The following is a 12,184-nucleotide window of genomic DNA, read 5'->3' on the forward strand; positions in this document are numbered from 1 at the left end:
CCAATATCTTTCAGGTCCGAAAGGGTTACCAGGTCGTCACAAACTTACCCACTTCTCATAAGGGTTTCGGAAGGGAGTTCACCTTCATCTTCTTCTGCGGAGATTAGGGGATTCCTTTAGTGCATCCGGAGGGCGAGCTAAACATCCGAGTCCCCGATATAATTGACAAGGAGGTTGTAGTTGCTTGCTATATGCAGACCCTATCGAAGATCGTCTCAGGGGGGGGTCTACGTCCTAGGTAACTGCCTACCCTATTGTAACTTGTTCAAGAATAGCAATTCCTTTCTACCATATGTTTGAGTCCGGCCTTTCCGAAGAGTAATCAGTCCAGGGGTTTTAATTAAGGCCGAGTTTTTTTAACTTAATTTGTATTTTATTATTTTTGCAATTCAAGCCCGATCTTTTCTATCCGATTATGATCTAGAGATGATCGGTTGGTTGAGCTTTGCTGCAATGATGACCCTCCTTTTGAGGGCCGAGATAGCTTCTAAGACCGTCAAGAAGTCGGTGCGGCCAAAAGTGTGCAGTTTTCTTTGTTTCCTCTTTGCTTATTCTCCTCCAGGACCCTCCTAACTCGAGGACAAAGAAGAGAAAAGAGTGACCAACAGATCGAGTCGCTCAGACTGAGCAGGCCTTGGCTAGGGCTTCAATTTCAAAATTGGTCTTCAATCTCCGATTTATACCTAAAATCATCGAATTAAGTATGTTCATTTTATATTAAATCTCAATTACATAGTGCTCAACTTCCTTATCAATTAACTTATTGATCTCCAAGTAGTGATTATTAGCATTGTTGTATGAAATTAATATTGGTGAGATCGTTTCAATTTATATTGATTTTGATTGTTTTTCCCCATTTTACTTTTTGCTAGTGTTATACTGATTGAATTTGTGTGTAAAATTTTAGGTATATAATAATGCTACATTTATAGTTTTATTCAAATAATTCTAAACAGTGTCTACAAGTGGAAACATGTTAAAGTTTCTATCATTTTGCTCAAATAGTGCTGGCAAAATTGTATTCTAAATTTGAGTATTTAATGTCCATAAAATTCCTATAAAATATACGTATATTAGTAAAATTAAGAAAAACACTTGAGAATGAATATCATTTCTATCAAATAGATTTTATGGAGATTTTTTGCCTTAGTTTACTTTTCATTATTCAACAGTATACCATATTTTGATTAGCTATTTAGTTGTCCCTAGGTATATATGTTGTCAAAAATCTTTGTGTAGACAATGTTCCTTAATCCTTATATAGTCTACTGGAGCAGATCTATCGTTATCAATGAGTATTCGTAGTCTCTTCCTCGAAGTCACCCTTGACACTGCCGCATATAGCTGGCCACGTGTGAATACTGGTTTTGGCAGATAGAGGATGACATTCTACGGAGTTTGTCCCTGACTCATTGTGTTTACAAATCAAACAAAAGCACTTGTCATATAATATATGAAACAATTTGTTAAATTATGAAGAAATGGCAATATTGCTACGATAGGTTGCTAAAGTATGTTAGTATAGTGCCCTTCAAGCCTCAATAAACCAACATGACTAACAATATCAACCCTCCTTTCAATATGTTGACCATGTCCTATCTTATTCAACATTCATGTTTAGAGGAGACGAAAGATGCATAACTTTTTTCTTATCAAAGTAAAAGGAAATATGAGAAATATATTTATCAGAAACCGTACCTTGGGGAAGAACTCAATGAGCAAAGATGACCGCTAAAAATCTATAATATGTAGTTCACGTAATTAGCTTAAGTGGAAATAAGATACTGGGAAGAAATTCACTAGTAGAATAAATGCTATTTGCTGCGGTCAAAAAGTGGCATATTGCTGCGGTTTTGGGTGCGCAGCAATTAAGAGGGCAGCAATAGGTAATAATTATATTGCTGCGGTTTCAAACCGCAGCAATATCTGTAGATATTGCTGCGGTTTCTAGGCCAAACCGCAGCAATATATGTTTTTTTTAATATTAAAAAGATACACCTATTGCTGCGGTTTTGGGCCAAACCCGCAGCAATATGTGCACTTTTTAAAAAAAAAAAAAAATTTTAAATTAAAATCAGAATACTTTAAATGCAATTAGAACTAAAGTAACTAAAATACAACATAAGCATAACAATAAGCATAACAACAAGAACATTCAAATTTATAAAATATCAATAGAAGACAAAAAAAAAATGAAGAAAATAAAAATTACAAACATTTAGATCTGAATGGATAATAAAAATAAAAAATGAAGACAACAAAAAAATACAGAAATTTAGATCTAAACTAAAATATAAAATAAAGAAAATAAAAAATACATAAGATTAAATCTAAAGGAAAAAACAGAAAATAAAAAAAAAAACTAAAAACATATTAAATCGACGAATCGAAGAACCGAAAGTAGTAGGAGATCGACGAGGAGAATCGCAACCCAACCATTTTAAAACAAAGATGTAGGCGACCAACCCGACTGAATTTTCGCGAAGTTGGTGAAGACGACCAGATTTCGCCGGAGAAGAAAACGCGCCGGAGACGAAGACGCGAGGAAAACGAACCAGATTTCGCTGGTGACGAAGACGCGACGAAGAAGACGAAGACGCGAGGAAAACGAACCAGATTTCGCCGGCGACGAAGACGAAGACGCGACAAAGACGCGATGAAGACGAACTAGATTGCGTGCAGATTATTGAGGAGATTAGAGATGACAAAATAGAGGAGTGAGAGAGATGAGAGGTTGAGAGCAGAAGTGAGAGAGGATGAGAGGTTGAGAGCAGATAGAGAGGGACGTGGTTGAAGAGAGAGGCGGGTGAGGAAAACAAAAAACCCTAAGGGATAGAAATGCGTCTTTTATACCGTTTTTTAATATTTTTAAACAATATTGCTGCGGTTCCTTGAAAAAACCGCAGCAATATAATAAAAAATTGTTTTTTAATATTATTTTATTATATTGCTGCGGTTTTTTTTACCCAAACCGCAGCAATATTTCGGTCAAATAGTCAACTTTTTTTTCAAAAATTTTCATGTAGATACTATATTGCTGCGGTTTTTGGCCAAAACCGCAGCAATATCTTTATTTTATATTTATCTTTTTTTTCACGTATTATATTGCTGCGTACGAGTAAAACCGTAGCAATACCACCGCAGGAAATAGCATTTATTCTTTTAAAACTTAATGTGCAAAGTTGACCGCTGGCAATCTAGTATATATAACTTTGAATATTCTAATTCTAACATGAATAGGTTTTGTAGCACAATCCTAATTCTAACTGAATATCTTATAACAACCCTAATTCTAAATGAATCCCTTATTCCAATAATTGAAGTGGGTTACTTTCATACTTGAACCCTAATTTTTATTGAATCGCTAATTCCAATTGCAGTAGGTTACTTTAATACGTTAGTATAGTCAATATTTTCTTTTATATGTTACTTTAATATAAAATTTTAAATATATTATGAATGGATCTATATTTAATGTACTTTTTAAATCACTTTTCAATGGTACAAAAATTATAGTTTTACGAACTATATATTAAAGGTTATAATCAATTGCCATGTTTAAGTTTTTCATTGTGAACCCAACTCTATATTTGTATTTTAATCAATTTAGAACTCTATTTATATTCAAAAAAAAATGATTTGGCACTTAATGAGCTCGAAAAATGGCGTCCAATAAGGACGCCAAATGTCGCGACCTCGTGAGCTGACTTTTGTACTCTGCTTTATATATTAGTTATATGAGATGATATGATATGATATAATATTAAGATTAAGTCTCTTCACAAAACAAAAGTTATATGATATTAAGATTAAGATTAAAATTAGTAACATATACTTTATACGGTCTTTTCACCAAATATCCATGACAAAAAAATTTATTCACCAAATACCCCCACTTTTTTTTACATTCACCAAATACCTCCGACCTTTTAAAAAATTCACCAAATATTCCTAGTCTTTAAAAAAAATACCCAAAATGCCCTTAATGACTAACAATGGTTAATTCCGTTAGTCATTAACGTTAATTAACCCTAACAAACCCTAAAAACTCTAATTAACCCTAAAAATCCTAAAAACCTAAAAAAACCCTAACACACTCTATCCCCTAACCCACCACTCCAGCCCCCTACCCCAACAACCTAGCCCCCCTCCCCTTCCTCTTCCTCTTCCTCCGCAGCCGCGCCTCCCCCTCTGCCTCCCCCAGCCCGAATGCCCCCTCTTCCCCCACCCCTTCGAATCCCTAGCCCCCACCCCCAGCCCGTAGAGAAGCAACTTCTCGTAGACCTCAAATTCCACGCCGTTAGAGATCTTGGCGTTGTCGCCACAGAGAAGAAACTCCGAGTTCTTTGCGATGGTGTTTGTGGCGTCGATTGCGCAAGGTGGGGGAGCTTGATTCAAATTTCGAAGGGGGGGGGTAATGCTGGATTCGAAGGGGTGGGGGAGGGGGGTTGCGAGCTGGGTGGTAGGGGTGTAGGTTGAGGATGGTTGGGTATGGTGGGGGGTTTGCGTTGGTGGAGGGAGGGGTTATGTGGGGCGGCGATGGGAGTGGGGAAGGGTTGTGTGGCTGCTGCGGGAGAAGGGGGCTGGTGGAGTTGGGGTTGGGTGGGGGCTGGGTTTGGGTTAGGCCTAGTTAGGATTTTTAGGGTTGGTTAGGGTTTTTAGAGTTATTAGGGATAACTTAAGGTTTTTAGGGTTAATTAACGTTAATGACTAACGGAGTTAACCATCATTAGTCATTAAGGACATCTGGTGAATTTTTTTAAAGGTTAGGGTATGTGGTGAATTTTGAAAAAAGTGGGGGGTATTTGGTGAATACATTTTTCTGTCAGGAGTATTTGGTGAAATAACGTAATTTTTATTATTCTACCAAAAATATTTTTGTAAAAATAAACATCATATATTATTGTCATGTCTTTAGATGTGCAACATCAAAAAGATCATCCCATAACAAAATTGTCAATTAGAACAAAAATAAAAAGAGCACGTACAAATTCCAAAAGAACATTCTTTTTCTTGAACATAATAGCTCGAAATAGTGATATCAGTGACATTTATGATAATGGAAACGACATCAATAACAATTACCAATATTAATAATTAATAAGAACACTAAGCTGATTCTCTCGAATGACTACTTTTTCTCTCTAGCTATGGCGATTTTTGGTTAGGGTTTCAACCAACTCATCACTATGGCCAGGAAGAAGAACCTCCTTCAGACATGTATCTATGGCTTCGGAATCTAGAACAAAGGATATACAATCGCATCCTAATGTTGGTCATGTTTCGCCTGAGTTGCAATCGACTATTAATGCGATTCATTCAGCGATTGTTACGCCTCATCCTGATGATACTAGAACTGTTGTAACGGAGCCTGACCAACTACCTAAACAAAATGATATTGCAAATCCAGAAAACCCTTGGAATACACTTTTCAAAAGTAGCAGATTGACATCCAAAGGTAAGTCTTTAAGCTTTGTAGCGCCGACAATCAAAGATGGCATTGTTGTGGCTTGTTTAGATAAAGCAGAAACTGGTAAATTAACAGAAATCTGGGCTACTTTGCTGGCAATATACATAGTGGGTAATACACCATCTATTGGTGCTTTAACCCGAATTATTGAACAAGAGTGGAATTTTGTGTCTAAACCACAAATTTTCCTCCATGATGAAGGTTTTTTGTGGTGAAATTTGGGTCAATTGATGATCGAAATGAAGTCCTTTATGTTGGTCCTCATAGCTTTTATAGTCGGCCTATGATTGTTAAACCCTGGACAGCAGACTTCAGCTTCAAGGAGGAAGTGTTGAAAATCATTCCAATATGGATCCCCAAATCTACCTTTAAATTGTTGGAGCCCTAACTCTCTCAGTAGGATTGGTAGCCTTCTAGGTGTCCCATTATATGCTGACGAATGCACCTCAAATCAATTACGAATATCCTTTGCTCGCATCCTAGTGGAAATAGATGTCACTAAGGATAGACAGCAGTTCATCATGTTTGAGGATGCTAATGGCAAGACTATTAAACAAGATGTGAGATATGACTGGTGGCCTCCTTTTTGCAAAAAATATCAAATGATTGGACATAACTGTGGAACTAGATATCACCAGCAATAATAGATGGATAAACCGAGAGTGATGCAAAAATGGGTTCCAAAGCAACCCCAACATACTAAAGTGGATATTCCTGAAAAACCAGCACCTGAGCAAATACAACAAACACAACACGAAGTCCAACCAGCTTCAACTGCAGAAAGGGTTCCATCTAATCCATCTACTGCTATTAATACACCTATTTAACCTATTATGCATCAATGGAAGATGGTGACAAGAAGGAATAGGGGGAAAAGAATCATTGTTCCATGTAATGACAGCACTGAAGATCTACATTTTGATGAAAATGATGAAGAATAAGGAGCTGAAGATGAGGACAATGATGAACTTATTGCGGGTGAAAACCCTTACTTATCATGATATATGCTTGCACATGGAATGTGAGAGGCCTTAATGATCCTCTCAAAATGAAGGAGGTAATAACTTCGTTTATTACTAGTCACAAGTTTACTATTTTTGCTTTGACTGAAACTAGAGTTAGAGTTGCTAATAAAGAGAAAATTCATAAAAGGTTTGGGAGTTGTTGGCATTGGTGTGATAATTATAACCATAGTCTTAGGGGTAGGATATGGCTGGCTTGAAATTCTAACATGCTTAATGTTGAAATTATCTTTACTTCTAATCAAGTCATTCACATCTTGCTTGCTGATAAGAATACTCAACACAAAATGTTGTTTACTGCTGTATATGGGTTGCATAGTATTGAAGCTAGGAAACCTCTATGGAACAAGCTTCATTATCTAGCTACCACCACCAGGATTGAGTGGATGGTTATGGGAGATTTTAATTTAGTTTTAGAAGATGATTACAGGCTTAATGGAGTGCCAGTTTCTAATGTTAGACTATTGATTTCCGTCAATTGATTGATAACACTACTTTACTTGCAGTTAAGGGGGTTGTGAATCTTATACATGGTCAAATAAGAGACAAGAAGTTGAAAGGATTTTTAGTCGAATTGATAGATGCTTATGCAATGCTATCTGGTTTGCTAGCCACACCCATATAACTGTAGATGTCAAAAATCAATCTGTTTCTGACCACAATCCTCTCTTGATCGATTTATTTAAATCAAGGCTCTCATCATGGAGGCAGACCTTTCAAATTCTGTGATAATTTAATTAATCATCCTCAATTCCATGAGACAGTGTCAGAAGCCTAGAGGCAGAATGGGGCAGCAACCAATTTGGGGGATATATGGAACAAATTGAAAGCAATTAGCAAAAAGTTTAAAAAATCTGCACATAACTTAATATGGCAATATAACATAGAAGATTGAGGAGGCTAGGAGGCATTTAAATATGGTTCAATCTCAAATCTAGAGGGATCAATTCAACTCCATTCTGCATAGTCAAGAACAACATCATATTGACTCTCTCAGGAAGTGCCTGCAAATTGAAGAAAGTATATTTAAGCAAAAAATCAAGAATTCAATTGATCTCCCTATTATCAAGAAGGGGCCTACCCTCAAAATTTAAGCTAGAAACAGACTGATTGAGCCTATTACTCTACCAGAAATTGATAGATCCCTCTTCAGCATTGATGGTAATAAAGCACCAGGTTTAGAGGCTTTAATTATGCCAAATTCTTTAGAGAAACTTGACATATTGTAAAACCAGACATTTATGTTGTTGTTTTGGATTTTTTTGAGACAGGTCATCTTGATCCTAAGATGAATATTGCTTCCATCACTTTGGTCCCTAAAGTTGTTAATCCCACTTATGCTAGTGATTTTAGACCCATTGCATGCTGCACAATGGTCTCTAAAATCATTGCTAAGTTATTAACTCATAGACTACATGATGTTATTGGAGAAATTGTTGACACAACTCAGGCAGGCTTTATTCCAGGAAGGAATATCACTAACAACATTATCTTGGCTACATATCTCATCAAAGGGTATACTAGGAAGGGAATATCTCTAAGGTGTACATTCAAGGTGGATCTCAAGAAGGCTTATGACTCCATAGAGTGGCCATTCTTACAAAGCATGCCTGCTGAGTTGGGCTTTCCTCAAGTCTTTATCACTTGGATCATGGCTTGTGTATCAACTGTCTCTTATTATATTTTGCTTAATGGCAAGCCTTGTACCCCCTTTCATGCAAAAAAGGGTCTCAGACAAGGAGGTCCACTATCTCCTTTTCTTTTTGCTATTAGTATGGAGTATCTATCTAGATGCTTAAGTACACTTACAGAAAATACAAAATTCCATTTTCATCCTAAGTCTTCTAGATTCTCTATTTCTCACATGATGTTTGATGACGATTTGTTGATGTTTTGTAGAGGTGATCTTGCTTCTATTACTGAGATTATGGCAGCTTTCACTCTTGTCTCTAAAGCTTCAGGGTTGGAGGCTAACCTTCATAAAAGTAATATCTATATGGGAGGTGTTTCTAATGAGACTGTCTCAATTGTGGAAGATATAGTCAAAATTCCTATGGGTGAATTCCCTTATAGGTATATTGGTGTTCCTTTATCCACCAAGAAACTATCTTATTCCACTTGTAAACCTCTAATAGAAAAGATCTTGGAAGAGCGCAATTAATCAAGTCTATCTTGTTAAGTATGCAAGTGTTTTGGTGCCAGATTTTCATCCTCCCAAAGAAAATCCTGAAAGAGGTCCAAAGTCTCTGTAGATAATATTCGTGGACAGGTAAAGACCTACCTTCCAGGAAAGCTATGGTGTCATGGGAACATATTTGCTTTCCTAAAACTGGAGGTAGGCTTAACTTTACAAATCTTGAAATATGGAATAAAGCTGCTATTGCCAAACACCTATGGGCCATTACCCTTAAATAGGACAAGCTATGGATTCAATGGATCCACTCTTATTACATTAAGAGGGCTACCCTATGGACTATGAAAGTCCCTGCTCGTATGTCTTGGGTGTTAAAGAAAACCATGAACTGCCGGAACTTCTTTGAAGATGGCACTAAACTGCATGAGTATGAGAAGAATGGCAAATTCTCCATTAACAAGTGCTATAATGCAATTAGAGACCCCATTTCTCAGGTTAGCTGGAAGAGACTCATTTGCAATAACAAAGCCTCCTCCAAAAGCATCTTTATCACATGGTTGGGTGTCCTAAACAAACTTGCCACAAAAACCAGGCTAGCGTAATGGAATATGGTGACTGATACCACATGTGGTCTATGTAATAATACAGAGGAAGATGTCCAACATCTATTTTTCAATTGTGCCTACTCAAATGCAATCTGGGGGCAATGTTTGAGGATCCTTGGAATCACAAGAAGGCCAATGTCTTTCACGGAAGAGATCACTGCAGCAGCAAACAAATGCAGGAGAAGAAGAAAATGCAGTAAATTATATGGGATGTTATTTGCAGAAGCTATATATAATATCTGGCTACAAAGAAATCAACAAGTTTCTGAAGGCACTCACAAGCATCCTGAAGAAACATTAGATCTAATTGTTTTTAATGTAGCCTGTAGAGTGCCAGATGACTTGAAAAAACATTTGTATAGATAGGTCGAATGTATTTTGGCAGGTTTTGTTGTTAGGTTGATACTTTAGGGTGGCACATGAAAGGTATAACTTTTCAACCCTTCCGAGAAGGCGGGTTAAGTTGGATACTGATGCTATTACACCCTTTAGTTTGGTAAATTGGTATTTGTACCCTCTTTTTTTGGTTATCAATAACAACTTTGAATTCCCAAAAAAATAATAATTAATAAGTACAACAACGACGATAAAAATAATTCTTTTGAACAAATATATAAGTAAATAGTAGCATTAATAGTAAACAACAATAATAATAACAATAACAATAATAACATTGATAATAATAACAATAATAATAATAAGTTTTTAAATATAAGCATGATTTGAAATTCATCGGTCCGATCTAACCTAAAACAATTAAAACAAAGGTGAACTGAATATATAGTGTATATTCCTTGATATTGCAAGCAAAAACCATATAAAGCCCTGTTGTGTACAGCTCAGCCTTCACTTCAAAGTATCTCTATTCTATATGGGAAGACAGGGGGGACACCAAAATAAGGGAAACCCCATTTTACCCTTCCTTAATTAAACAAATTACAGTTACTAAAAAACAAGAAAATAACTACTTTATTATCCCTAACAAAAAAGTAACTACTTTATCAAAAACAAGAACCACAGTGGAACTAACAATTTACGATCCACATCATAAAAAAATTGGTTTTTTTTTAAAAAAAAATCCCTAAATTAATGGTGAATAACTGTGGCATGCATTTTACAGTTTTCAATTTGAAAAAACAAAACACAAAACACAGAATACAAATACTCGCTTCTTTACTTCTGTAATCTTCTTGCTATCCTTCTACCTCTATATTTTTTTTTTTTGACGAGCCTTCTACCTCTATATTGATTAAGATGATTGATTAAGATCTTGCACAAAAATAATCAGGTAAGTATATTGATTTTATTTTTCAATACAGTCGTACAAGTAACAAAACTGACATTGTTTTATGGTGTGATTTTATTCAGGAAATAAAGAGAAAGAAGACACATTTGGCAAATATTGTAAACTAACAACAAACAAAAAGTCCGGACTCTGAATCATCTTAATCAATATAGAGGTAGAAGGCTCGTCAAAAAAAAAAAAATATAGAGGTAGAAGGATAGCAAGAAGATTACAGAAGTAAAGAAGCGAGTATTTGTATTCTGTGTTTTGTGTTTTGTTTTTTCAAATTGAAAACTGTAAAATGCATGCCACAGTTATTCACCATTAATTTAGGGATTTTTTTTAAAAAAAAACCAATTTTTTTATGATGTGGATCGTAAATTGTTAGTTCCACTGTGGTTCTTGTTTTTGATAAAGTAGTTACTTTTTTGTTAGGGATAATAAAGTAGTTATTTTCTTGTTTTTTAGTAACTGTAATTTGTTTAATTAAGGAAGGGTAAAATGGGGTTTTCCTTATTTTGGTGTCCCCCCTGTCTTCCCATATTAGAATAGAGATTAAGATGATTGATTAAGATCTTGCACAAAAATAATCAGGTAAGTATATTGATTTTATTTTTCAATACAGTCGTACAAGTAACAAAACTGACATTGTTTTATGGTGTGATTTTATTCAGGAAATAAAGAGAAAGAAGACACATTTGGCAAATATTGTAAACTAACAACAAACAAAAAGTCAGGACTCTGAGGAATTTTATCAAGAAAAGTGAAGTTAGAAGGTATTTGTGATGATATTCAATTGTAAGTAGTTTGTTTGAGAAATAGGAAAACAAACATTATAATTTCATACTAATTCGCAAACTAAAACTCTGTACCATATAAACTCTTTGATGTCTGTTCAAACAAAATTAAATTTAAATAATTGTCGAAGAAGAATTTGAAATCACAAAATCCTGAAATTTGAGTTTAGGTGACAATGGTAAGAGATAGAGAGAAGTGAGCGAGATACAACCCATTGAGTTTTGGATTTCTGAAAGATGGTAAGGTGGAAGCCATAGATTGACTGATAGAGTTGGTTTCAATAATGAAGGAAGAAAAAAAAAGAACTGGAAGATGGTTTGCACTTGCATTTCGTGTATTGCAATGTTAAGGTCCCAAGTTTTATCAATTAAAGTAAGTACTTTTAATGTTGGGTATTGTACAATTTTTTTTTTCCTTTTTATGACTCTTCATAGATATACTATAATTCTCACCTTATGACTTATAATTTTAGAGATTTAAATTGACATTGATATATTATACACATTCTAAATGAAAAGGATTGCATTTTTAATTAATTAAAGTTATCTGTTGATATAGCTAGAACTAAGCATTTTGTCATTTACACTTTGAATTTCTTTGATATATCATGATATACATGCTTTTTTGGTATAACATGTTTATCATTAGCTGCATTATTCTTCATTATTCATGACCTTTAATTTTAAAAAATCATGTTTGAGATTATTTTGCGTAGAAGTAAATAGATTTTAATCATAAACAAATTATACACAGTTATAATTAAACAATATTATTTTAAAAGTCATGTTAGTATATAAAAATTGTACAAATAATAGATAATTATATTGATATAAGATGCAAATGAAGCACTAAGTAGTTACATGAAATATC

This window comes from Beta vulgaris, chromosome 4, assembly GCF_026745355.1.
Source record: "Beta vulgaris subsp. vulgaris cultivar EL10 chromosome 4, EL10.2, whole genome shotgun sequence".
NCBI classification, from domain to species: Eukaryota; Viridiplantae; Streptophyta; class Magnoliopsida; order Caryophyllales; family Amaranthaceae; genus Beta; species Beta vulgaris.